Here is a 27,056-nt window from a genome sequence, read left to right on the forward strand (position 1 = left end):
GTTATCTCATAGAAGACATGTTTTGAATTCTTAAGAAATATGATTTTGAGCTTATTTTTTTTAGCATAAGTAAGATTCTTAAAATCAATTAGGTTAGTTTTCCCCCTCCCCCAAATGGAGAAAATGCTAGGAACAGAGACTAAAATGTTTATGGTCTTTGACAAAGTTGTTTTACGTCATTTCTGTTTATTCTTAAACATCTACTATTACTAAGCTTAAATAAGGAATACATTAGATGTCTGCTGTAAAGAAAGCAGGGATCACTAATACACATGATATTACAGTCCTGTGTGTCAGAACTTTGATAGGAGATGTATGAAATATACCATCATAATATTATAGTCTGAAGTCTGAAAATTACAGATACATATTTCAAATTCATGTTGCTATTCTGCATTTTTACTTGAATTTTAAGATTTTGATGCGTATACAATTCAAATAAGTTTGTTAAATCTTATGTTAGAAATTAGCCTCTTTGCAAAGAGAGTAGTTCATCTGCAATTTATAAATAGGCTTGCCCAGGTGTAGAAAAAACTTCCACTTGAGCTTTAAAAATGTGTGTTGAATCTTAAGAGTTATATCTAAGATTTTATCTAGATTTATATGTCACATATAAAACATGTCTAGATCTATGTATATCATAGAAAAGTATGTTGAATCTCAGAGTTGGAAACATGACAGCAGTGGACCAGGGGTCAAGCCTGGGGTCCTGTGGCAGGAGTGCTTAGTCTGAACTCCTGGACTAACAAACAATGTCAGGCACCAGGGAATATTAATTAGAGTGAAGTATCCCAGAGGTCCACATCTCAACACCAAGACCTGCCTCCATCCAACTGCCTGCAAACACCACTGCTGGAAACCTCAGGCTAAACATCTAGTAAGACAAGAACACAGTCCCACCCATCAAAAAAAAAAAAAAAAAAGACAGAAAACTGTTACAGATGAAGGAGCAAATAAATGAAAAGGAAATAGGTAACCTATCTGAAAAATAATTTAGAATAATGATAGTAAAGAAGTTCTAAAATCTTTAAAATGGACAAAATGCAAGAAACGTTTAGTACTTTTAACACACAGACCTAGAAGAAATAAAGGATAAATAAACAGCAATGAAAAACATAATTACTGAAATTAAATATACTCTAGAAAGAATCAGTAGCAGAATAACTGAGGCAGAAGAATGGATCAGTGAGCTGGAAGATAGACTGGTGGAAATAACTGCCTATCAGTGAAATAAACAGTGAGAAGAATTGAGAACAGTCTCAGACATCTCTGGGGCAATATTAGATGCACCAACATTTGAGGTATAGAGGTGCCCAGAAGAGAAAGAGAAAGGATCTAAGAAATATTTGAAGAGATATATTCAAAAACTTCCCTAACATGGGAAAGGAACTAGCCAGCCAAGTACAGGAGGTGCAGAGAGTTCTATACAAGATAAACCCTAGGAGAAACACCCAAGATACATATTAAACAAACTAATAAATACTAAATACAAAAATACTAAAAGCAGCAAGGGAAAAGCAAAAAATAACATACAAAGTAATCCCCGTAAGGCTATCATCTAAATTTTCAGCAGAAATTCTGCAGGTTGGAGGATATACATTTAAAGTGATGAAAGGGAAAAACCTACAACCAAGATTACTGTACTCACCAAGGATCTCATTCAGTTTGCTGGAGATTTTAAAAGTTTTATAGACAAGCAAGGTCTAAGAGATGGCCTTACAACAAGTACTAAAGGAACTTCTCTAGGCAGGAAATGTAAAAGAAGAAAAAGACCCACAAAACAAACTCAAAACAGTTAAGAAAATGGCAATAGGAACATACATATTGATAACTACATTAAATGTAAATGGATTAAGTACCCTAACCAAAAGACACAGACTGGCTGAATGGATACAGAAACAAGACCTGAGTACATGCTGCCTACAAGATACCCACTTCAGACCTAAGGACACATATATACTGAAAGTGAGAGGATGGAAAAAGATATCCCATGCAAAAGGAAATCAGAAGAAACTAGGAGTACCAATACTCATATCAGACAAACAGATTTTAAAATAAGAACTGTTACAAAAGATAAGGAGTAAGGGATCAATTCAAGAAGGTATAACAATTGTAAGTATTTATGTATCCAACATAGGAGCACATCAATACATAAGGCAAATTCTAACAACTATAAAAAGGGAAATTGACAGTAACTCAATAATGCAAACTCAGTTGCTTCAGTCATGTCCAACTCTTTGTGACCCCATGGACTGTAGTAAGGGACTTTAACACCCCACCTACACCAATGGACACATCATCCAGACAGAAAATTAATTAAGAAACAAAAGTCTTGATATCTATAGAACATTCCATCCAAAAGCAGCACAATAGACTTTTTTCTCCTAAGTGCATATGGAGAATTCTCCAAGACAAATCACATCTTGGGTCACAAATCAAGTCTCAGTAAATTTAAATAAGTTGAAATCATATCAAGTTCCTTTTCTCACTACAATGCTATGAAATTAGATATCAATAACAGGAAAAAAAACTTAACTCAAACACAGAGACTAAACAGTATGCTTCTAAATAGCCACTGAAGAAATCAAAGAGGATATTAAAAAATGTGCTGTGCTGTGCTTAGTCACTTCAGTCATGTCTGACTCTTTGTGACCTCATGAACTGTAGCCCGCCAGCCTCCCCTGTCCATGGGATTCTCCAGACAAGAATACTGGAGTGGATTGCCATCCCTTTTCCACTGAAGAAATCAAAGAGGAAATAAAATAATTTACCTAGAAACAAATGACAATGAAAACACAATGACCCAAAGTCTATGGGATGCAGCAAAAGCAATTCTGAGAGGGAAATTTATACCAATACAACTGTACCGCCAGAAATGAGAAAAACATCAAACAAACAACCTAAGCTTACACCGAAAGCAACTAGAAAAAGAACAAAAAGTCTCAAAGTTAGTAAAGGAGGGAAATCATAAAGATCAGAGCAGAAATAAATGAAAAAGAAATGAAGACAACAATAGCAAAGATCAATAAAACTGAAAAGTGGTTCTTTAAGAAGATAAACAAAATTGACAAACCATTAGCCAGACTCATTGAGAAAAAAGAGAGAAGACTTAAGTCAATAAAATTAAAAATGAAAAAGAAGTTACAACAGACAGTGCAGAAATACAAGGGATCATAAGAGACTACTGTGAGCAACTATATGCCAATAACATGGAAAACCTGGAAGAAATGGATGAATTCTAAGAAATAGTACAGCCTTCCAAGACTGAACCAGGAAGAAATAAAATATATGAACAGAACAGTTATAAGTACTGAAATAAAAACTGTGAGCAAACATCTTTCAACAACCAAAAGCCCAGGGCCAGATGGCTTTGTAGGCAAATTCTATCAAACATTTAGAGAAGAACTAACACCTATTCTCAAACTTTCAAAAAACTGCAGTGGAAACACTCCCATACTCATTCTATGAGGCCACCATCACCCTGATACCAAAACCAGACAAAGATATATATAAAAAAAGAAAACTACAGGTCAGTATCCTGATGAACATAGAAGCAGAAATCCTTAACAAAATACTTGCAGCCAGAATCCAACAACACAGTAAAAGGGATCATACACCATAATAAAATGGGGTTTATCTCAAGGATGCAAGGATTCTTTAATTTATGCAAATCAATCAATATGATACTCCATAATAACACAATGAAAGCTAAAAAACATATGATCATCTCAATAGATGCAGAGAAAGCTTTCAACAAAATTCAGCATCCATTTATGATAAAAACTCTCCAGAAAATGGGCATAAAAGGAAGCTACCTCAACATAATAAAGGCCATATATGACAAACTCGTCACAAACATTATTCAGTGGTGAAAAACTGAAAGCATTTCCACTAGGATCAGGAATAAGACAAGGATGCCTACTCTTTGCCACTATTATTCAGCATTGCTTTGGAAGACCTAGCCACAGCAGTCAGAGAAGAAAAAGAAAAGGAATCCAGATTGGATAAGAAGAAGCAAAACTCTGTTTGCAGACGACATGATAGAAAGCCCTAAAGATGCCACCAGAAAATTACTAGAGCTAATCAATGAATTTAGTAATGTTGCAGGATACAAAATTATTACGCAGAAATCCCTTGCATTCCTCTTCATTAACACCACTCACAACGAAAAATCAGAAATTAAGGAAGCAATTTCATTCACCGTTACAACAAAAAGAATAAAATACCCAGGAATAAACCTCCCTAAGGAGACAAACCTAGATAGCATATTAAAAAGCAGAGACATTAGTTTGCCAACAAAGGTATGTCTGGTCAAGCTTATGGTTTTTCCAGTGGTCATGTATGGATGTAAGAGTTGGTCTATTGATGCTTTTGAACTATGGTGTTGGAGAAGACTCTTGAGAGTCCCTTGGACTGCAAGGAGATCCAACCAGTCCATCCTAAAGGAGATCAGTCCTGGGTGTTCATTGGAAGGAATGATGCTGAAGCTGAAATTCCATTACTTTGGCCACCTCATGCGAAGAGTTGACTCATTGGAAAAGACCCTGATGCTGGGAGGGGTTGGGGGCAGTAGGAGAAGGGAATGACAGAGGGTGAGATGGCTGGATGGCATCACCGACTCGATGGGCATGAGTTTGAGTAAGCTTCGGGAGTTGGTGGTGATGGACAGGGAGGCCTGGCGTGCTGCGATTCATGGGGTTGCAAAGAATCGGACACAACTGAGCGACTGAATTGAACTGAACTGAACTGAACTGAACTGAAGGAGACAAAATTCTGTATGCAGAAAACTATAAGACCCTGATGGAAAGATATATCATGTACTTGGATTGGAGGAATGAATATTATGAGAATGACTATAACACCCAATGCAATCTACAGATTCAATGAAATCCCTAGCAAATTACCAATGGCATTTTTTCACATAACTGGAACAAAAAATTTTAATTTGTGTAGAAACGCAAAAGATCCTGAATAGCCAAAGCAATCTTGAGAAAGAAAAATGAAGCTGGAGAAAACAATCTTCCTGACTTCACACTGTACTACAAGGCTATGGTAATCAAGACAGTATAGCAGTGGCACAAAAACAGAAATATAAATCAATGCAACAAGACAGAAAGCCCATAGATAAACCCATGAATCTATGGGCACCTTATCTTTGACAAAGGAGGCAAGAATATACGATGAAGAAAAGACAACCTTTTCAGTAAGTAGTGCTGGGAAAACTGGACAGCTATGTGTAAAAGAATGAAATTAAAGCACTTCCTAACACCATACACAAAAATAAACTCAAAATAGATTAAAGACTTAAATGTAAGGCTAGAAACTATAAAACCTTTAGAGAAAAACATAGGCAGTGCACTCTGACATAAATCACAGCAAGATCTTCTTTGTCCGACTTCCTAGAGTAATGGAAATAAAAAAAAATAAACAAATGAGGCCTAATTAAACAAAAGATTTGTACAACAACGGAAACTATAAACCAGATGCAAACCCTCAGAATGGGAGAAAATAATTGTAAATGAAGCAACTGACAAAGGATTAATCTCCAAAATATACAAGCAGCTCATGAAACTCAGTATCAAAGAACTGACCAACAAATCAAAAAATGCTTGGAAGACCTAAACAGCTATTTCTTCAAAGACATACAAATGATCAACAAACACATGGAAGATGCTCAACATTGCTCATTATTAGAGAAATGCAAATCAAAACTACAATGAGGTATCAATTCACACTGATCAGAATGGCCATGATAAAAAAACTACAAACAATAAGTGCTCAAGAGCATCTGGAGGAAAGGGAACCTTCTTGCATTGTTGATAGGAACGTAAATTGATGCAGCCAGTGTGGAACCAGTATGGAGATTGCTTTAAAATCTAGCAATAAAGCTACCATATGACCTAGCTATCCCACTACTGGGCATATACCCTAAGAAAACCATAATTCAAAGAGACACATACCTCAATGTTTATTGTAGCACTCTTTACAATAATCAGGACATGGAAGCAACCTAAATGTCAATTGACAAATGATTGGATAAAGAGTTGTGGTACGTATATACAATGGAATATTACTCAGCCATAGAAATGAATGAATTTGAGTCAGTTGAACTGATGTGGATGAACCTACAGCCTGTTATACAAATGAAGTAAGTCAGAGAAAAATATTGTATATTAGCACATATATATGCAATCTAGGAAAATGGTACTGATGAGTCTATGTGCATGGCAGGAATAGAGATACATACATACTAAATGGACTTGTGGACACAGCAGGGGGAGGAGAGGGTAGAGCGATTTGAGAAAATAGCATTGAAATGTAACACTACCATGAGTAAATAGATAACTAGTGGGAAGTTGCTGAATAACACAGGGGATCCAGCCTGATGCTCTGTGATAACCTAGAGGTGTAGGATGGTGGGTGAGGGAGGCTCAAGATGGAGGGGATATTTGTATACTTATGGCTGATTCATGTTGTTGTACATCAGTTACCAACACAATGTTGTGAAACAATTATCCTCTAATTAAAAATAAAAATTCATCTTATAGGCTTTGAAAAGTTTTTTTTTCTTCTTTTTTTTTTTTTTTACAAAAAATGTACTTCTTGGTATTCTATTTTTGTTGGGAAAAATAACATGCAACAAAAGCATGTTATTATTTTGATTGTGAAATCAACCATGAAATTGACTTGATTCTGAAAAATTGGCTTGATTATGAAATTCATCATGAAAAATAGGAAGAATAGATTGAGAACTTGAATATGGATATAAATATATAGATAGATAAATAGAATTTTAATTCTTTTAAAAAACTTGAATAAAGGAGAAAAATGTGAAGGCACTGGCAACAATGAATGTTCTATTAAAATGGAACTTGTTTTTGTCATCCAAATTTTATCAATGTGAAAGTTCCCTAGACGTGTATTACTAAAACTGGCAGATTCATTTCTTTGCCACTGGGGGTCACTGTAAAGACGTTGCTTGAACAAGACTAAAACTTCCCTTTGTGGCATTTGAATGTAGAAATTTTAATGTGGAAAAGAAGTACTGTTTATTAAAAAGACTAAAAATTATATAAGAAAGGAAATATTGTTCTCTTCATTTAATTGCATATTACAGATATGAATCTTAGGAATTTTCTTTATATTGATATATGGATGTGTTGATTTGTTATTCAAAGTGGAACTATTTAATTAAAGTGACTTTAACATTATAGAAATATTGTATTCTCGTGTGGTCCTAGTTTTAAAATTCAAAGAAAATTAAAACACAATAGTTTCCTATGCAGTTTTATTCCTGAACTGTGATATGACCATAAACTTCTAACATTCTTATTAACATAGGTGTTCTTTTAAAAGTTGCTATGGAAGCATATCCTATAAGCCATCTCCAGAGTATCTGTCCAAACCAGACCTATATATTTATCTTGTTGACAGTATAAATAAAAATATGACCATTAAAACAAACCAAAACTCTTTATTTCTCTAAGACTCTCATTCTTCCTGGCTTTCAGAATCTGTTTCTCCCTCCTTCCTCCAGTTCTGTCTTTCTCTCCTTTTTCTTTGTTCTTCCTCTCCAACATTTCTTGAGTGATTGTTGTAATCCTTGAGTAGAAGGAGAATTATTTCTTCCACTGAGACAAGAGTTAAGCAAATATGCAGATAGAGCTTCATTTGTATGTATCTGGAGAGGTGTATTTGAAGATTTTATTGCCTATGGGCATAGTTTTTTATTTTCTTAAGTAAGAAACATAACTGTAGGCTGAGAAGGAACTGGGAGTCAGGATGAGGGTAGAGGGATGGTAAGGAGGATAGGAGAGAAGGAAGTTGTGTAAGATGTTTGAGGAGAAGGATATTTTGGACAACTGATGTGGGGAAAGAGAAAAGGAGAAAGTGGACAACATTGAAGGACTCCATTGAGGACAGATCCCATCTGCACCAAGCTTCAGGATAGCATGACTCCCAGAAACAGTCAGCAGTTAGGGATTTTGAGAGGTAAATAGTTGGATTGTTTTTGAGTCAGAATTATGCAGAATCTATTGCGTGGAAGACAAGAGTTGAGGATATTGGAAAAATAATAGTTGGAAAGATGACCTGTAAAATCTTTGGAAGAAGGGAAGAAAGTGAAGCCAAAAGGACCTGTAAATTTTGAGAATGAAATGGTTCAAGGATGAGGTCCTGGGTAAGACTGAAGAATCTTAATACATTATTCATAGTAGGTGAATAAAGGAATTGGAAGAATAAGAGTTTGTGGTTATAAACGGGAATATTAGAGTTTGTAATTTACAGTTGGAGCAAGTCTAGATATGTCTAGGATGTTGTCATAGAAAGAAATTGGTCAAATGACATAGGTGAAAATCATTGAATATAAGAGCTGAGGAAACTAAATACATGAAGAGAAATGGGTACATCATCTTCACATACATTGGTATTGCCTGGATAATGATGGAATCTAAGGGTGGTGAAGACCATGATGCTAAAACCTACAGTAAAGTGTGTGTGTCTGAGTATTGGAGATGGGTGTCTGGGCATTTGGTAAATGACAGCAACAAGGAAGAAAGGAAGGTGCTATAACCAGATGACGAAAGGCTTCAAAGCAGTGTTTTATGTGAAGGTAGAAGTTGAACATAGATTTTGGTTTGAAACAGAATTGAGGAATAAGGAAACTTCATTAACTTTCATTCTCTTTTCTTCCACTTGAGGGACATGAAGGAAAGAACTAGATTTAAATGAAGGCACAGAGGTGAGAGCTATTGTTTAGACCAGAGCGTGAGTGTATTGGAGTAATATGGTAACAATAAAGACAGTTCCAGATGGCACAGTGAAAAGGATTGGCAGAAAGGCAGCAAGGGGAGGAAGTAGGCAGCATGCTGAAAGTGCAGCTGTTCTTCTGAAATAACTAAGAAGCATTCTTGAGAAACATTGCCTTAATAAATTACATTAACAAAGGCATAAGAGATATAAAAATTACATTTTAAAGCAGTACAGCCTAATGGTTAATAGCACAAACTCTGGAGCCATACTGCCTGGGCTTGAATACTGGCTCCACCACTTAATAGCAGTGATCTTGGGCAAATTTTTTAATCCTTACATACTTCAGTTTCCTCATCTGTAAAATGGGGATAATTTACCTTCTTTATTAGATTGTTATGAAATTAAATGAGTTAATATCTATATAATATTGAAGAAAGTGTTTGGCACTTAATAAGCCCTATAAAAGTACTGCTGCTGCTGCTAAGTCACTTCAGTTGTGTCTGACTCTGTGCAGCGCCATAGATGGCAGCCCACCAGGCTCCCCTGTCCCTGGGATTCTCCGGGCAAGAACACTGGAGTGGGTTGCCGTTTCCTTCTCCAATGCATGAAAGTGAAAAATGAAAGTGAAGTCACTCAGTCGTGTCTGACTCTTCACGATCCCATGGACTGCAGCCTACCAGGCTCCTCCATCCATGGGATTTTCCAGGCAAGAGTACTGGACTGGGTTGCCATTGCCTTCTCCATATAAACTATGACATAAAATTAATATGCTTCATTGGTTAAAAAGTAGGTTTGTGGCTGTTGAGTTTCAGACTAGCAGTTATTTTTCCTTCAGAAATTTCTGTGATAAAAGTCAATAGTTGTTGGATTTTCAGAAAGTTTATAGCTATAAAACTGAAGTCTCACTCAGCGAAGTTAACCATTGCTTTCTGCTTCCTTCTTGCTAGTTTCTTCTTAGGGTTACCAACATTATCACTTGTCTAAGCCTCCTTACACATTCATGATGTACACCCATAATGATGTACAAAGCCAGAGCCAATTGGATTACCTGTACAGTGGTGTGCATGGGATGTGTGTGTGTGTGTTTATGTGAAACAGTTTCTGGTAATGGTGCCTGTAGTGAACTATATAATGCAAATCATATTCCCTATTTAGTAGATCCCAATGGAGCTGATGGACTTAATAGAAACTTTTGCTGTTGAAGAAATTCCTGTTCAGATGAAGGACAGAAGACCTGAGGAGCTTGGATCTGGTTTTGGAGTTAAGGGTGACATTAAAATAGATCTGGTGCTATCAACTAGTTTCAAGTTATCCAGCTGAAACTTTAGTTAAAAGAATTTCCATACAGTTGGCAACAAAGTCCCTGCATGGTGTTCTGAACCAGAGTATTTTGTAGTCAGCAGTCTGAGCTATCTATTCAGGATTTCAAATAGTTTCCTGAGTGCTATGTGCAGCATTATTAGTTATTGTCTGCAGTAAAAACCCCTGAATGAGAAAAGTAAAAGTGAGAAAATATGTAATAGTCTCAGGTCCACAACAATGATGGAATCCTACTGGGCAGGCATTGTGAAGACTTCTTAGCATGGCAAAGAAAAAAGTTTGTTGATTAAATCCTTCTAGGAGGAACTCCCTTGTCTGCTATCCATTGTTCTCCCAGGGAATTTCTTCTTCTGGGAGTACCTTCTTGGTGTTTCTTCCTTGTCCATTTCCCCTAAGTCATATCTGAAGTGGAAATGAGGGATTATAACCTTCTCTGAAGAGGTACAGTTTTCATAGCTTGTGGTCTACTTATAAAAACTTGGGGTTGTGGACGTGTTAAGACTGTAACAAAGGCTTTTTCAGGCCAGGCTTTTTGTATCTTTGGGAATACAGTTTCTTAAACTCATTAAGGCTTAACTATCTGCTTCTAGTTAATTCCATGTACAAATAACTACAGTCAAAGCTTTTTCCTAGACATAGATCTTAAATCTTTTTTTTGTTGTTGTTGTTTCTTTACAATTAATACTCTTTCCCTACCCTTCTTTCCTCTCTTTCAACTTACCTTTCAACTTGAAGCTATCTGAGACTATAGGCTTGAGTAGGGCGATATGTGTTTTAAGTGTACAGTTTGATCAGTTTGATAAACATGTACACTCATGCAACTACCACCACAACCCAGATAAAGAACATTTCTATCACCTGTAAAGGTTCCCTTGTGTTCCTTTCTAGTCAGTTCCACCCTGTTTTCCTCCTCCTGGCTCTAGGGAAGCACTGATCTGCTTTTTGCTATATGTTAGATTTGTCTTTTGAGTTTTATTTGAAATGGAATCATACAGTAAGTACTCCTGGTGTCTGGCTTCTGCTCAGCATGATATTTTTGAGATTCCTCCCTGCTGCTTTATGTTTTAGGTCATTCTTTTAGATTGGTGAATAGTATTTCATTGTGTGGTTCTGCCATATTTTGTTGATTCAGTTACCTGTTGATGGAACTTTAGTTTTCTCCAATTTGGGGTGATAACAGATAAAGCTGGCATAAATATTTATGCATGAGTTTTCTATGTTCGTATGTTTTCATTTCACCTGGAAAAATATGTATGAGTGGAATTGCTGGACTACTCATAATAGCTGAGACATGCAAGCAATCTAAATGTCCATCAACAGCTGAATGCATTAAGATGTGGGACATACATATTATGGAATACCACCCAGCCATAAAAAAGAATGAAATAACGACATTTTTAGCAACATGGATGGACCTAGAGAGTATCATACTAATTGAAGTAAGTCAAAAATAGAAAGACAAATACCATATATCACTTATATGTGGAATCTAAATATGACACAAATGAACCTATCTACGAAACAGAAATACACTTAACAAGTATAGAGAACAGACTTGTGGTTGCCAAGGGGGAGGAGTTGTGGGATGGGTGGAGTGGGAGGTTGGGGTTAATGGATATAAGCTATTATGTACAGGATGGATTAGCAACAAGGTCATACTGTACAACACAGAAAGCTATATTCAGTATCCTATGATAAACCATAATGGAAAAGAATATTAAAGAAAAACATTTTTGTGTTATCACAGAATCACTTTGCTATGTAGCAGAAATTAACACAGCATTGTAAATCAATTATAGTTCTACTTAAAAAGAGTGGAATTACTGGGTAAGTGTATGTTTAATATTTTTAAGAAACCACTAAGCTGTTCTACAAAGTTGTACAAATTTTATTCCCAGCAGCAATGTGAGTACTTTAGTTGCTCCACATATTCACCAACACTTAGTATTGTTAGTTTTATTTTAATTGTAGTCATTGTAATGTGTATGCAGTGGTATTGATTTGCCTTTTTGCTGAGCATCATTTCATGTCCTGATAGGCTACTTGTAAATTTTCTTTTGTGAAGTGTTTGCCTATTTTATTTTATTCTTTTAAATTAATTTATTTATTTTAATTGGAGACTAATTACTTTACAATATTGTAGTGGTTTTTGCCAAACATTGACATGAATCAGCTATGGGTGTACATGTGTTCCCCATCTGGAACCCCCCCTACTTCCCTCCCCATCCCGTCCCTCAGGGTCATCCCAATGCACCACCCCTGAGCAGCCTGTCTCATGCATCAAACCTGGGCTGGCGATGTGTTTCACATATGATAGTATACATATTTCAGTGCCATTCTCCCATATCATCCTGCCCTCACCCTCTCCCACAGAATCACTTTGCTATGCAGAGTCCAAAAGACTATTTTTTACATCTGTGTCTCTTTTGCTATCTCGCATACAGGGTCATCGTTACCATCTTTCCAAATTCCATATACATGCATTAGTATACTGTATTGGTGTTTTTCTTTCTGAGTTACTTCACTCTGTATAATAGGCTCCAGTTTCATCTACCTCATTAGAACTGATTCAAATGCATTTTTTTAATGGCTGAGTAATATTCCATTGTGTATATGTACCACAGCTTTCTTATCCATTCGTCTGCTGATGGACATCTAGGTTGCTTCCATGTCCTGGCTAATGTAAACAGTGTTGAGGTGAACATTGGGGTACATGTTGTCTCCTTCAGTTCTGGTTTCCTCAGTATGTATGCCCAGCAGTGGGATTGCTGGGTTGTATGGCAGTTCTATTTCCAGTTTTTTAAGGAATCTCCACACTGTTCTCCATAGTGGTTGTACTAGTTTGCATTCCCACCAACAGTGTAAGAGGGTTCCCTTTTCTCTGCACCCTCTCCAGCATTTATTGTTTGTAGACTTTTTGATAGCAGCCATTCTGACTGGCATGAGATGGTACCTTATTGTGGTTTTGATTTGCATTTCTCTGGTAATGAGTGACGTTGAGCATCTTTTCATGTGTTTGTTAGCCATCTGTATGTCTTCTTTGGAGAAATGTCTGTTTAGTTCTTTGGCCCATTTTTTGATTGGGTCGTTTATTTTTCTGGAATTGAGCTGCAGGAGCTGCTTGTATACTTTTGAGATTATTTCTTTGTCCATTGCTTCATTTGCTATTATTTTCTCTCATTCTGAAGGCTATCTTTTCACCTTACTTATAGTTTCCTTTGCTGTGCAGAAGCTTTTAAGTTTAATTAGGTCCCATTTGCTTATTTTTGCTTTTGTTTCCATTACTATGGGAGGTGGGTCATAGAGGATCATGCTGTGATTTATGTCAGAGAGTGTTTTGTCTATATTTTCCTCTAGGAGTTTTATAGTTTCTGGTCTTACGTTTAGATCTTTAATCCATTTTGAGTTTATTTTTGTGTATGGTGTTAGAAAGTTTTCTAGTTTCGTTCTTTTACAAGTGGTTGACCAGCTTTCTCAGCACCACTTGTTAAACAGAATGTCTTTTCTCCATTGTATATTCTTGCCTCCTTTGTCAAAGGTGAAGTGTTCATAGGTTCGTGGATTTTACTCTGGGCTTTCTATTTTGTTCCATTGATCTATATTTCTGTCTTTGTGCCAGTACCACACTTTATTGATGACTGTAGCTTTTTAGTATAGTCTGAAGTCAGGCAGGTTGATTCCTCCAGTTCCATTCTTCTTTCTCAAGATTGCTTTGGCTATTTGAAGTTTTTTGTATTTCCATACAAATTGTGAAATTATTTGTTCTAGTTCTATGAAAAATACGTTGGTAGGTTGATAGGGATTGCATTGAATCTATAGATTGCTTTGGGTAGTATACTCATTTTCACTATATTGATTCTTCCAATCCATGAACATGGTATATTTCTCCATCTATTTGTGTCCTCTTTGATTTCTTTCATCAGTGTTTTATAGTTTTCTATGTATAGGTCATTTGTTTCTTTAGGTAGATTTATTCCCAAGTATTTTATTCTTTTCATTGCAATGGTGAATAGAATTGTTTCCTTAATTTCTCTCTGTTTTCTCATTGTTAGTATATAGGAATGCAAGGGATTTCCGTGTGTTAATTTTATATCCTGCAACTTTACTATATTCATTAATTAGCTCTAGTAATTTTCTGGTGGAGTCTTTAAGGTTTTCTATGTAGAGGATCATGTCATCTGCAAACAATGAGAGTTTTACTTCTTCTTTTCCAATCTGGATTCCTTTTATTTCTTTTTCTTTTCTGATTGCTGTGGCCAAAACTTCCAAAACTATGTTGAATAGCTGTGGTGAGAGTGGGCAGCCTTGTCTTGTTCCTGATTTTAGGGGAAATGCTTTCAATTTTTCACCATGGAGGATAATGTTTGCTGTGGGTTTATCATGTATGGCTTTTATTATGCTGAGGGATAGTCCTTCTATTTCTGCATTCTGGAGGGTTTTTATCATAAATAGATGTTGAGTTTTGTCAAAGGCTTTTTCTGCATCTATTGTGATAATCATATGGTTTTTATCTTTCAATTTGTTAATGTGGTGTATCACATTGCTTGATTTGCAAATATTGAAGAATCCTTGCATCCCTGGGATAAAGCCCACTTGGTCATGGTGTATGATCTTTTTAATATATTGTTGGATTCTGTTTGCTATAATTTTGTTAAGGATTTTTAAATCTATGTTCATCAGTGATATTGGCCTGTAGTTTTCTTTTTTGTGGCACCTTTGTCTGGTTTTGGTATTAGGGTGATGGTGGCCTCCTAGAATGGGTTTGGAAGTTTACCTTCCTCTGCAATTTTCTGGAAGAGTTTGAGTAGGATAAGTGTTAGCTCTTCTCTAAATTTTTGGTAGAATCCAACTGTGAAGCTGTCTGGTCCTGGGCTTTTGTTTGCTGGAAGATTTCTGATTACAGTTTTGATTTCGATGCTTGTGATGGGTCTGTTAAGATTTTCTATTTATTCCTGGTTCAGTTTTGGAAAGTTATACTTTTCTAAGAATTTGTCCATTTCTTCCAAGTTGTTCATTTTATTGGCATATAGATGCTGATAGTAGTCTCTTATGATCCTTTGTATTTCTGTGTTGTCTGTTGTGATTTCTCCATTTGCATTTCTAATTTTGTTGATTTGATTCTTCTCCCTTTTTTCCTTGATGAGTCTGGCTAATGGTTTGTCTATTTTATTTATCTTCTCAAAAAACCAGCTTTTAGCTTTGTTGGTTTTTGCTATGGTCTCCTTTGTTTCTTTTTCATTTATTTCTGCTCTAATTTTTGCAATTTCTTTCTCTCTACTAACCCTGGGGTTCTTCATTTCTTCTTTTTCTAGTTGCTTTAGGTGTAGAATTAAGTTATTTATTTTATTTTTCTCTTGTTTCTTGAGATAAGCTTGTATTGCTCTGAACCTTCCCCTTAGCACTGCTTTTACTGAATCCCATAGGCTTGGGATTGTTGTGTGTTCATTTTCATTTGTTTCTATGCATATTTTGAATTCTTCTGTGATTTTTTGGTTATTCAGAAGTGTGTTGTTTAGCCTCCATATGTTTGTATTTTTAATAGTTTTTTTTCCTGTAGTTGACATCTAATTTTACTGCATTGTGATCAGAAAAGATGTTTGGAATGATTTCAATTTTTTTTTTTTTTAATTTACCAAAGCTAGATTTATGGCCCAGGATGTGATCTATCCCAGAGAAGGTTCTGTGTGCACTTGAGAAAAAGGTGAAATTCATTGTTTTGGAATGAAATGTCCTATAGATATCAATTAGGCCTAATTGGTCCATTGTATCATTTAAAGTTTGTGTTTCCTTCTTAATTTTCTGTTTAGTTGATCTATCCATAGGTGTGCGTGGGGTATTAAAGTCTCCCACTATTATTGTGTTACTGTTAATTTCCCCTTTCATACTTGTTAGCATTTGCCTTACATATTGCGTTGCTCCTATGTTGGGTGCATATATAGTTATAATTGTTATATCTTCTTCTTGGATTGATCCTTTGATCATTATGTAGTGTTTTTCTTTGTCTCCTAATGGCCTTTATTTCAAAGTCTATTTTATCTGTTATGAGTATTGCTACTCCTGCTTTCTTTTGGTCTCCATCTGCGTGAAATATCTTTTCCCAGCCCTTAACTTTCAGTCTGTATGTGTCCCTTGTTTTGAGGTGGGTTTCTTGTAGACAGCATATACAGGGGTCTTGTTTTTGTATCCATTCAGCCAGTCTTTGTATTTTGGTTGGGGCATTCAACCCATTTACATTTAAGGTAATTATCGATAAGTATGATCCTGTTGCCATTTACTTTGTTGTTTTGGGTTCGAGTTTATACACCTTTTCTGTGTTTCCTGTCTAGAGAAGATCCTTTAGCATTTGTTGAAGAGCTGGTTTGGTGGTGCTGAATTCTCTCAGCTTTTGCTTGTCTGTAAAGCTTTTGATTTCTCCTTCATATTTGAATGACATCCTTGCTGGGTACAGTAATCTGGGTTGTAGGTTTTTCTCTTCCATCACTTTAAGTATGTCCTGCCATTCCCTTCTGGCTTGGAGAGTTTCTGTTGAAAGATCAGCTGTTATCCTTATGGGAATTCCCTTGTGTATTATTTGTTGTTTTTCCCTTGCTGCTTTTAATATTTGTTCTTTGTGTTTGATCTTTGTTAATTTGATTAATATGTGTCTTGGGGTGTTTCACCTTGGGTTTATCCTGTTTGGGACTCTCTTGGTTTCTTGGACTTTGGTGGCTATTTCTTTCCCCATTTTTGGAAAGTTTTCAACTATTATCTCCTCAAGTATTTTCTCATGGCCTGTCTTTTTGTCTTCTTCTTCTGGGACTCCTATGATATGAATGTTGGGGCATTTGACATTATCCCAGAGGTCTCTGAGGTTGTCCTAATTTATTTTAATTCTTTTTTCCTCTCTGCTTCATTTATTTCCACCATTCTATCTTCCACCTCACTTATCCTATCTTCTGCCTCAATTATTCTACTGTTGGTTCCCTCTAGAGTGTTTTTAGTCTCTATTTATTATTAGAGTTATTGCATTATTCATTATTGATTAATTTTTTTTTAATTTCTTCTAGGTCCTTGTTAAACATTTCTTGCATCTTCTCAATCTTTGTCTTCATACTATTTATCTGTAACTCCATTTTATTTTCAAGATTTTGGGTCATTTTTACTATCATTATTCTGAATTGTTTTTCAGGTAGACTCTGTATCTCCTCCTCTTTTGATTGGTTCAGGGGGGCATTTATCATGTTCCTTTACCTGCTGAATATTTCTCTGCCTTTTCATCTTGTTTAGATTGCTGTGTTTGAGGTGGCCTTTATGTATGCTGGAAGTTTGTGGTTCCTCTTTATTGTGGGGGTTCCTCCCTTTGGGTGGGGTTGGATGAGTGACTTGTCAGAGTTTCCTGTTTAGGGAAGCTTGCGTTGGTGTTCTGGTGGGTGGAGCTGAATCTCTTCTCTCTCGAGTGCAATCAAGTGTCCAGTAGTGAGTTTTGAGGTGTCTATGGGTTTGGTGTGACTTTTGGCCACCTGAATTTTAATGCTTAGGGTTATGTTCCTGCATTGTTGGAGAATTAGCTTGGTATGTCTTGCTATGGAACTTGTTGGCTTTTGGGTGGAGCTTGGTTTTAGTGTAGGTATGGAGGCTTTTTGATGATCTCTTGATTAATGTTCCCTGGAGTCAGGAGTTCTCTGGTGTTCTCAAGTTTTGGATTTAATCGTCATGCCTCTGATTTGCAATCTTATTCTTATAGTAGCCTCAAGACTTCTCCATCCATACATCACTGATGATAAAACATCTAGGTTAATGAAGAAAAGATTCTCCACAGTGAGGGACACCCAGAGAGGTTCGCAGAGTTACATGGAGAAGTGAGGAGGGAGGTGGGAGATAGAGGTGACCAGGAAGAGAAGAGGGGGAATCGAAAGCATAGAGACAGATCTAGCCAGTAATCAGTTCCCTAAATGTTCTCCACAGCCCAGAATACCCAAAGAGATTCACAGAGTTGGCTAGAAAAGCGAAGGGGGAGGGAGGAGATATAGGTGACCTGGGGGAGAAAAAGGAGAGTCAAAAAGGGGAGACGGCAATCTAGCCAGTAATCACACTCCTAAGTAAAAATGGCTATAGAAGATTGGATTCTTTTAAGAATTCTTTGTACCTTAGCTACAAAATTGATAACAAATACCAAAAACCAAAGATTAAAAATCTAGAGTAGAGGTTAGACTCTCAAAAATACAATATTAAAAAAAAAAATCACAAAAATTATTTAAAAATATATATGAAATTTGCTTTAAAAATAGGGGTTTTTTTGGCAAGGTAACAGTAGGTTATAAAAATGAAAATTAAAGGAGTAATAAAGAACTTAAAGATAAAAATATTTAAAAAATGATAGTAGTAGAATGTATCTGGGAATTTCTCTGAGCTGTTGAGGGCAGTGTGGGATCAATTCAGTTTCAGGTAGTTCCTTGTTCAGCTTATACTTCTCAAGGTCTATAGACCCCTTCCAGTGTAGTCAGTGCTAATTGACAGGGTTTTAATCTGTTACACCTGTAATTGCCAAAGCAGTTCCCTCTTCTTTGTTTATTTTGGCTTTCTCCGTTTGCAAGTCTCTTCAGTGTCTAATTTCCACCCTTGACACAAGGGGGCAAAGGTGGTCACTCATTTAGGCTCACTTGTTCAGTGGTGCTGTGGGGAGGGAGGAACGCTGCAAACAAATCTCATTGGGGTGTGTGGGGAGTGCTCGCAGTGTCTGGGCCACACTGGGTTTGTCCTCGCCGTGTTGTCTGTGCTTTCCCTGTCCACACTGCCTAGGCTCCAGCTTGCTCTGCAGGGGAATTGTCTAAAGCGGGCCTTGGGTTGCGTGCACGTCCCAGGTCTAAGCTGCTCAGATTCAGGTTCTCGGGTTCTCCACAATGGTACAGACTCAGTTGGGCCTGAGTTTTGTGCCCTTCCCAGGTCCGAGCAGCTCAGGCAACCAGGTGCTGGGTGAGCGCACTCTCCCCAGGTGGGCAGTGTGTCTTATCACCTCCCTGGTCCCAGCCACTCCGTTTCCTGGGTGTGCAGCAGGAGTGCCATCTCAGGTGTGCTGTGTGTCTCCTCTGGGGTTCTGATCTCTGGCTGCGACCCTCCTGGTGGATGTCAACTGTCCAGGATCCCAGGAAGACTTGGTTAGCAACTGGGAGCCCACTCGCAGTTTGGTAGAGGATGCCATCTCTGGCGCCAAGATTGCCCCTGCATTCCGGCTCTGGCTATCGCCCACCTGCCTGTCCGCCTCTGGCAGGAGATGGGCCGATTCACAGACGGCTAGCTCTCCTCTGGTATTCGCTCAGTCCTCTGTTCTGTGAGCAGACCCAACAGTGTCTTAGGTTAGAGCGTTTTGTGGGAAAGTTCTCTCTCTCTCTTTTTTTTCTCTCTGTCTGGCTATCCCACAGTTTGGGTTGCTATCTCACGTTAGTTCCCTCAGATTGTCCTCAGGGCATTCAGGCCCAGCCCTTACCCTAAGCAATGCAGCCCACACCTCCCTGTTTAGCCCCTGCTTGCTGGTGGCAGACGCGAGCGTTTAGGCTACTTCTCTGCTGGGAGTTGAGGTTAGGTGTGTAATCTGTGGGGTTTTTTCCCCCTCCCAGTTATGTTGCCCTCTGAGATTCCAAAACTCCCGACAGATCCACTGATGAGAGGGTTTCCTGGTGTTTGAAAACTTCTCCTCCTTCACACCCCCCTCCCCGGGACAGGTCTCCATCGCTAACTCTTTTTTCTCTCTTTTTATCTTTTATATTTTGTCCTACCTCCTTTCGAAGACAATGGGCTGCCTTTCTGGGTGCCTGGTGTCCTCTGCCAGTGTTCATAAGTTGTTTTGTGGAATTTGCTCAGTGTTCAAATGATCTTTTGATGAATTTGTAGGGGAGAAGGTGGTCTTCCCATCCTATTCCTTCGCCATCTTAGGGCTTCCTGCCTGTCTGCCTATTTTAAACTGTCTTCTTAGTATTAAGTTGTGAAGTTTAAAAAAATGCTGATGCAAATATGTTATCATTTAATGCAAATATTTTCTCTCAGTCTATAGCTTACTTTGAAAATATCCTTTCCATATCTTTTAAAGAACAAGTTTTAATTTTGATGATGTATTGATAATATAATAATTTATCAATTTTTAAAAATCCACCTTTTTTGTTCCTCTCTAAGAAATCTTTGCCTAATCCAAGTTTGCAAAGATTTTTGTCCTATGCTTTCTTCTAGAAATTTTAGATTTAAATTAAGTTTAGATCTGTGATTCTTTTTGTGTGTGTATTGTATAAAGTAAACTAAAGGAGGGTCAGAATTCATTCTTTTCCATGTGGATATGCAGTTATTTCTGCACCATTTACTTTGAACAGGCTTTCCTTTTTTCCATTGATTTACATTAGGATCTTTGTCTAAAATCAATTGCATGTTGTGTGTAATCTATAACAATGGAGTCTATTCTGTCCCATGGATCTATTGTGTCTATCCCCATGCCAGTGCCATACTGTCTTAATTACTGTAACTTTATAATAAGCCTTGAGATCAGATAACGCAAGTTTTATTCATTATTGCTTTGCTCATAAGTGGTACTTCATCTTTTCATCTGAATTTTTTAATCTGCTTACCAGTTTCTCCAAAAAGCTTATTGGAATTTTGTTTGGAGTAACATTAAATTTAGTAGCTTGTCCTGTCTAAAATGCTAGCCATTAGCCACATGTGATTATTAAAATTAAAGTTAAAATTAATTAAAACAATATAAATTTCTCAGTCACACTTTATGTCCAGTGCACAATAACCACAAGTTGCTAGTGGCTTCTATATTGAAAAGTTCACATATAGGACATTTCCATTATTGCAGTAGGTAATTGAACAGTGTTGCTTTAGACCAGTTTTCAAAAATTGACTTAATGGTATCTAATGCTTCAGTCAATGAATATGGCTTTTTTTCATTTTTTTATGTCTGCTCTGCAGTATATTTTAGTTTTCAGCAGGTATGTCTTGCATATATTTTATCAAACTTATGCATTTTATGATTTGGGATACTATCATAAATTATATTAAAATTTTTTGTTTTCCAATTTTTTATTGCCAGTATATAGATGTATACAATTTATTTTTGTATTTTGACCTTATGTTCTGTGATATCAATTAATCTACTTATTAGTTTTGATAGACTTGTGAATTCTTTAAAATATTTTACATATATAATCTTGTTCTCTGTGAATAAGGACAGTTTTATTCTTTTCTTTGTAATCTTATCCATTTTTTATTACTATTCTTGCTTGGTTTCACTGGCTAAGACCTCTAGTATACTGTTGCATTAAAGAGTGGGAATAGATAATTGTATTGACCTTTTCAAAGAATCAACATTTGGTTTAATTGATTATATCTATTTTGTGTCTATGTTCAATTTCATTTATTTGTACTCTATTATTTTCTTACTTCTACTTGCTTTGGATTTAATATAATATTCTCTCTGTAGTTTCTTAAGGTTTTAGCTTAGATCATTGATTTTTTTTCACTGTTATAATAACTTTAATTTATCTTGCATTTTACAGACGTCTATGAACGATTTTAAAAAAGCACCACCTTACCCCATCATGTTTCTCTGACAGTTGTTAAAGTAGGCAATGAGTATGTCAACAACTTCAGCAACGGCATCTTGCAAAAATTTCAGACCAACCAGCCACACGCCAAAGAACCTGGCAGCTTTTCTATCTTGTTTTTAATACAGTGGTATATCCACTCTGATGGTAAACCTGTCCAGCCAAATCTCCAAAGCACACTTTGCAAAATCAGTGGTGATTAGCAATTTAGTTAGCTTTGGCACGGAGCTGTGCTCGCTTGCCCGTGACAGCCTGGAAGCCAGTTTTGATGCTGGCAACAGAGCATCGAGAATGACAAGTTTCGCACTGTAAGAAATAGAGTCGGGTGTCCTTTTGCAGGATTGTGTCTGGTGATTGGCACATGTGACAGGTGACGTATTCCTTGATATATCTTCTCAAAACATTTTCTATCTGTTTCTGTTGGAATCTTCCTTTAATTACAAGTTGATTATTACCATCTATAGAACCACTTGTACCCAATTCAGCCAATAAAAATGCAAGGAGATGTTTAGGCTGACGATGTAATAGTTTACAGATATCTGTAAAGTTGACAAAAGAAGTTTTCTTGGTTCCTACTCAGACGACCTGTGGTGGTTTCATGACAAATTTCCTTTTCTCTCCAGCTACCATATCTGGATTCTTTTCCCTCATGATGTTGAACACTCGATTCAGTAGCTCTTCATATGTGTAGTCTCTTTCTGAGCCTGCCCAAGCAGGGCCTGTCTGGTTACTGAATGAGATACCATCATCTTTTTTGCTGTCTTCATCTTCTAAAGCTTCATCTTTCTCTAGTATTTCATCCTCATCAGGGAACTTGACAACCTTCTTTTTCTTCTTTTTATTGCCAAGCATAATGTCAAGATCTTCCTCTGGTTCAGCTGCTTCCTGAACATCACTTTCAATCTTAAGGTCCTTTATACCTTCTTCAGCTTCAATATCAAATATCTTTTTTGATTTTTTCTTCTTTTTCTTCTGATTAAAGAAATTCAAATCATCTAGATCATCAGAAGCATCTTTTTTCCTACTGTCTTCTTCATCAGCTTCTACATCTTTTTTCCTCAGTTGGCTCTGACTCCACTTCTTTTGTTTCTGAGGGCTGGGTTTCTTCTGTCTGGGCATCCCCTTTCTCATCTAACATAAAAGGCTTCTTCTTCTTTTTCTTCTTCCTCATAGTAGGATCAAAAATCATCTCGTCCCTGGACATGGCTGCGGCTCGAGTGGGCTCGGCACGGATGGAAAGTCTGATGGGTCAGCCCCAGGCCCCGGCTTCAGCACTGCTCCTGCCGACACTTCTCCCACCACCGCACTAGGCTCTTGCATCAGCTAGATCATTGATTTTAAAGCTTCCTTATTTGGTAATAGTAATATATTAAAGCTGTAAGTTTTCTTATGAGTGTTGAATTGGCTGTATACTATAAATCTTGATAAGTTGTGTTTTTATTCAGTTTAAAATATTTTAAAACTTTCCTGTGACTTCATTTTTGACCTATGATACTTTAAAAATATGTCTCAATTTCCTAATATTTTGGCATTTTCCAGTTAACTGATACTAATTTTGGTGTGATTTTATTCCTTGTAAGAATTGAGATTTGTTTGTTTTTACCACATGTGGTCCGTTTTGATATATGACCATTGTGCATTTGGGAAGATGATATTCTAAAGTTATTGAATGTCTTATTCTATGGCTGGCATATAGATATCTTCATATATTCTTATTGTTTATTACAGGTGTGTGTGTGTGTGTGTGTGTGTGTGTGTGTGTGTGTGGCTCAGTTGTGTCTGACTCTTTGTGGCCTCATGGACTGTAGCCCACCAGGCTCCTTTGTCCATGGAATTCTCCAGGAAAAAATACTGGATTGTCTGCTATTCCCTTCTCCAGGGGATCTTCCCAACCCAGGTATTGAACCCATGTCTCCTGCATTGCAGGTGGATTCTTTACCATCTGAGCCATCAGGGAAGACCTATTATGGGCATACCTTGAGATATTGCAGATACTGTTCCAGATCACTGCATAAAAACGAATATTGCAATAAAGCAAGTCACACTTTTTTTTTGGTTTCCAAATAAAAGTTATGTTTACAGTATACTACAGTCTATTAAATGTGCAGCAGCATGTGCAAAAAACATGTATACCTTAATTTAAAAATTCTTTATTGATTTATCATACTAAATGAGGTAAGTTAGACAAAGACAAATACCACATGATATTGCTTATAAGCAGAATCTAAAAAAAGTATGCAAATGATCTCATTTACAAAACAAACAGACTCACAGACTTCGTTTTCATAAGTTTGCTTTCAAAGGGGAAAAGTTGGGGAGGATAAATTAGGAGTTTGGGAGTAACATCTTGTCTGCTAAAAAATAGTCACAACCTCTTTGAGAGTTATGTTTTATTCAATGGAAATTTTTAGGACTTCAAGCCCAGGAGACAGCATCTCAAGTGACCCTAAGAGAACTGCTCCAGGTTGGCCAGGGGAGGAGCCAGGTTAGATAGAAGTTTAGCAACAAAGGGCAGGTAGTTTAATTATTGCTAATTAAAGAAAACCAGATAGCCCAAGTTAAAGAATTTAGCAGTTTTCTCTGTGGGGGTGTTTTCTATGTATTTTTTCCTTTATGTGTGTTGGGTTTCCCTTGTGGCTCAGCTGGTGAATAAACTGCCTGCAATACGGGAGACCTGGGTTTGATCCCAGGTTTGGGAAGATACCCCAGAGAAGGGAAAAGCTACCCACTCGTTTTCTGGCCTGGAGAATTCCCTGGAGTGTATAGTCCATGGTGTCACAAAGAGTCGGACACAACTGAATGACTTTCACTTTTTGTAGGGGAAGTTGCAAGAGTCTGGGCTCACTGAAATCATTCCTTTCATGTGCACCTCGGCTATCCTAGGGCCAGGATCCTGTGTTTTTCACATCCTGAGCTCACTAGAGGGAGTGACTGCAGCCTGATGGCTGTCAGGTCATGCAGATATTCTCCCTGAGTACCCTTAGGGCTCAGGAATTCACATTTGGAGGGCTGGAATCACAGGCAACTGTGACATCCTTGTTTATTCATATGGCAGGAAAATATACTTCATTTCTCATATATACACCACTATATAAAAATAGATCACTAATAAGAACCTACAGTATAGCACAAGGAACTCTACTCAATATTCCATAATAACCTATATGGGAAAAGAATCTGAAGAAGAATAGATATATGTATCATAACTGATTCACTTTGCTGTATACCTGAAAATCACACAACATTGTAAATCAGCTATAAGATAAAAACTAAATTTAAAAATGCTTCATTGCTAAGAATGCCAACCATCATCTGATCATGTAGGGTTGCCACATATCTTCAATTTGTAAAAAGGTGCAGCATCTGCACAGTGCAATAAAGCAAAGCACAGTAAAATGAAGTGTGCCTGTATTTCCATGTTTTCTTTTCTATCCTTAAACATTTTATGCATGTTTTTAATAGTTATTTTAACGTTATCTGTGAATCCCAAGTCTCTAAGTGAGACACTGCTGACTGATTCCTACCTTTCCCAGCCCCCACATTGTGGTCACATTTTTCCTTCTTTGTGTATCTGGTGATTTTTGTTTGAATCCTGGATGTTTTGAACTTTGTTGAGTTTTGAGTTTTATTTTTTGTTGTATTACTTTTAAATTTAATTTAAAAATTATTAATTAATCAATTTTGGCTGTGCTGGGTCTTTGTTACTGTGCATAGGCTTTCTCCAGTTATGGTGCACGAATTTCTTATTGCATTGGCCCCTCCTTTTGTGGAACATGGGCTTTAGAATGTGTGGACTTTGGTGGCCGTGGGTACATGGGCTTAGTAGCCTTGTGGCAAGTGGGATCCTCTCAGATAAAGGATTAAACCCAAGTCCCTTGCACTGGCAGGCAGATGCCTAACCATGGGACCACCAGGGAAGTCACTACTTTTCATTTATTATTTTTGGACCATAGTTGACTGCAGATAACTGAAATCATAGAAAGTGAAACTGCAAATAAGAGGGAGACTACAGTATGTGGATTCATTTTCTTTTGTTTCTTCTTGCCTTAGTATGTTTTGGAATACAGATTCTCAGTGTAGGAACCACTGTTATCTAAGTATTCCAAATTATTCTTTGGAATAATTCTCCTTTCTCTTCTTTCTCCCTTTGCTATCTCTCTCTTCTCTCCCTTTCTTTCATGAATATTAAATCTTTCAAGTACTTTGCTAGATTCTGAGGATAAACTGGTGAGCAAATAGAGTGTCTACTACCATAACAGCAGTAATTTTTATGTTTTCTGTATTTAGTTAGTATTTTACCTAGTATCACATGCAGTAATATTACCAGATGACTTTGAAAATGAAGACTGTGCTATTTAGAATTGTTGGAAGTAACAAGAAAATAATGGTAATGGAAAACTTATAGGAAAAAAAGATGAAACTGTTCCTATTCATCACTGATTGCTTTCAGGAGTAAAATATTCCATAGTCCCTTGCCAAACAGAAAGAAGAGCATTTACTTCCACTCCCACCCTGAATACCACCAAAGCCCAAAACAAACAAAAAAAATGCATTAACTGAAGGACATCTAGTTTTCTAAGTCTGTTTTTAATTTAGCTGTATACATGTTTACACTAACTCTTCATTGATTTTGCTTTTCATTGCTGTTGTTTCAGTGTACATAGTGTCCCAGATTACTTTTCTGGCAACTGCTAATGTGGTTCATGGCTTGGTTTTGTCCCATTTCTTAATTAGATGAAACAACACACTACTTATAATTTAGTTGCATATATAAACGGAAGAAATGGTAATGTTGTTATAGGAAAATCATTGTGTTGACAGCAAACCTAGGTAACATAGTAGAATGGTACTCTGTTTGTTTTTTGGAATTAGTATTCCAATCCTTGTCTAAACCTAAGAAAAATAAATATGCTTTTTACTCATTTGTTCATTTGGTAGAAAAACATTTATTGACTTCCCACTCTGTTTGGCACCTATAAGAATTGCTTATGGATATGTATGAAATATGTAGATTAGACATTGTCCTTATTCTTGAAGAGATCATGACTTAGAGGGTGAGACAGGCAAATAAGCAGATTCCTAGTGTCATATAAGAACTATGATTTCAGTGTACACAGAGAGTTTTGAAGGCACAGAGAAAAAGTTCCAAACTTACATTTATAGGAGCCTGATTTAGAACCTGCAGGAGAGGCCTGTGTAGTATTTTGAAGGATGAATAGGAAATAACCAAAAAAGAAGAAAAGGGAAGGATACTTGTTGCTGAGAGGGATAGCACTGTGAAGGGGAAGAGGCAAGAATTACTTGCCAGCTATATATCTTTGATGAGGTTTCTGTTTAGGTCTTTCACCCATTTTTAAATAAGGTTGTTTCTTTCTTCCCCTGCCTAAAGCACAAGGACGTTTCTTTTCTCAGACA

The 27,056-nt window shown here is 36.9% G+C and overlaps 1 protein-coding gene and 1 pseudogene across 5 annotated transcripts in view; one reads left to right on the top strand and one right to left on the bottom strand.

Moving 5' to 3' along the window:
• The window catches only part of DNM3 (dynamin 3), a 614,639-nt gene that overhangs the window by 193,244 nt on the left and 394,339 nt on the right, over nt 1-27,056 (top strand). The window lies entirely within an intron of this gene.
• On the bottom strand, nt 21,547-22,940 carry LOC136169028 (eukaryotic translation initiation factor 2 subunit 2 pseudogene; annotated as a pseudogene).

The sequence above is a fragment of the Muntiacus reevesi genome, chromosome 5 (genome assembly GCF_963930625.1).
Source record: "Muntiacus reevesi chromosome 5, mMunRee1.1, whole genome shotgun sequence".
NCBI lineage: Eukaryota > Metazoa > Chordata > Mammalia > Artiodactyla > Cervidae > Muntiacus > Muntiacus reevesi.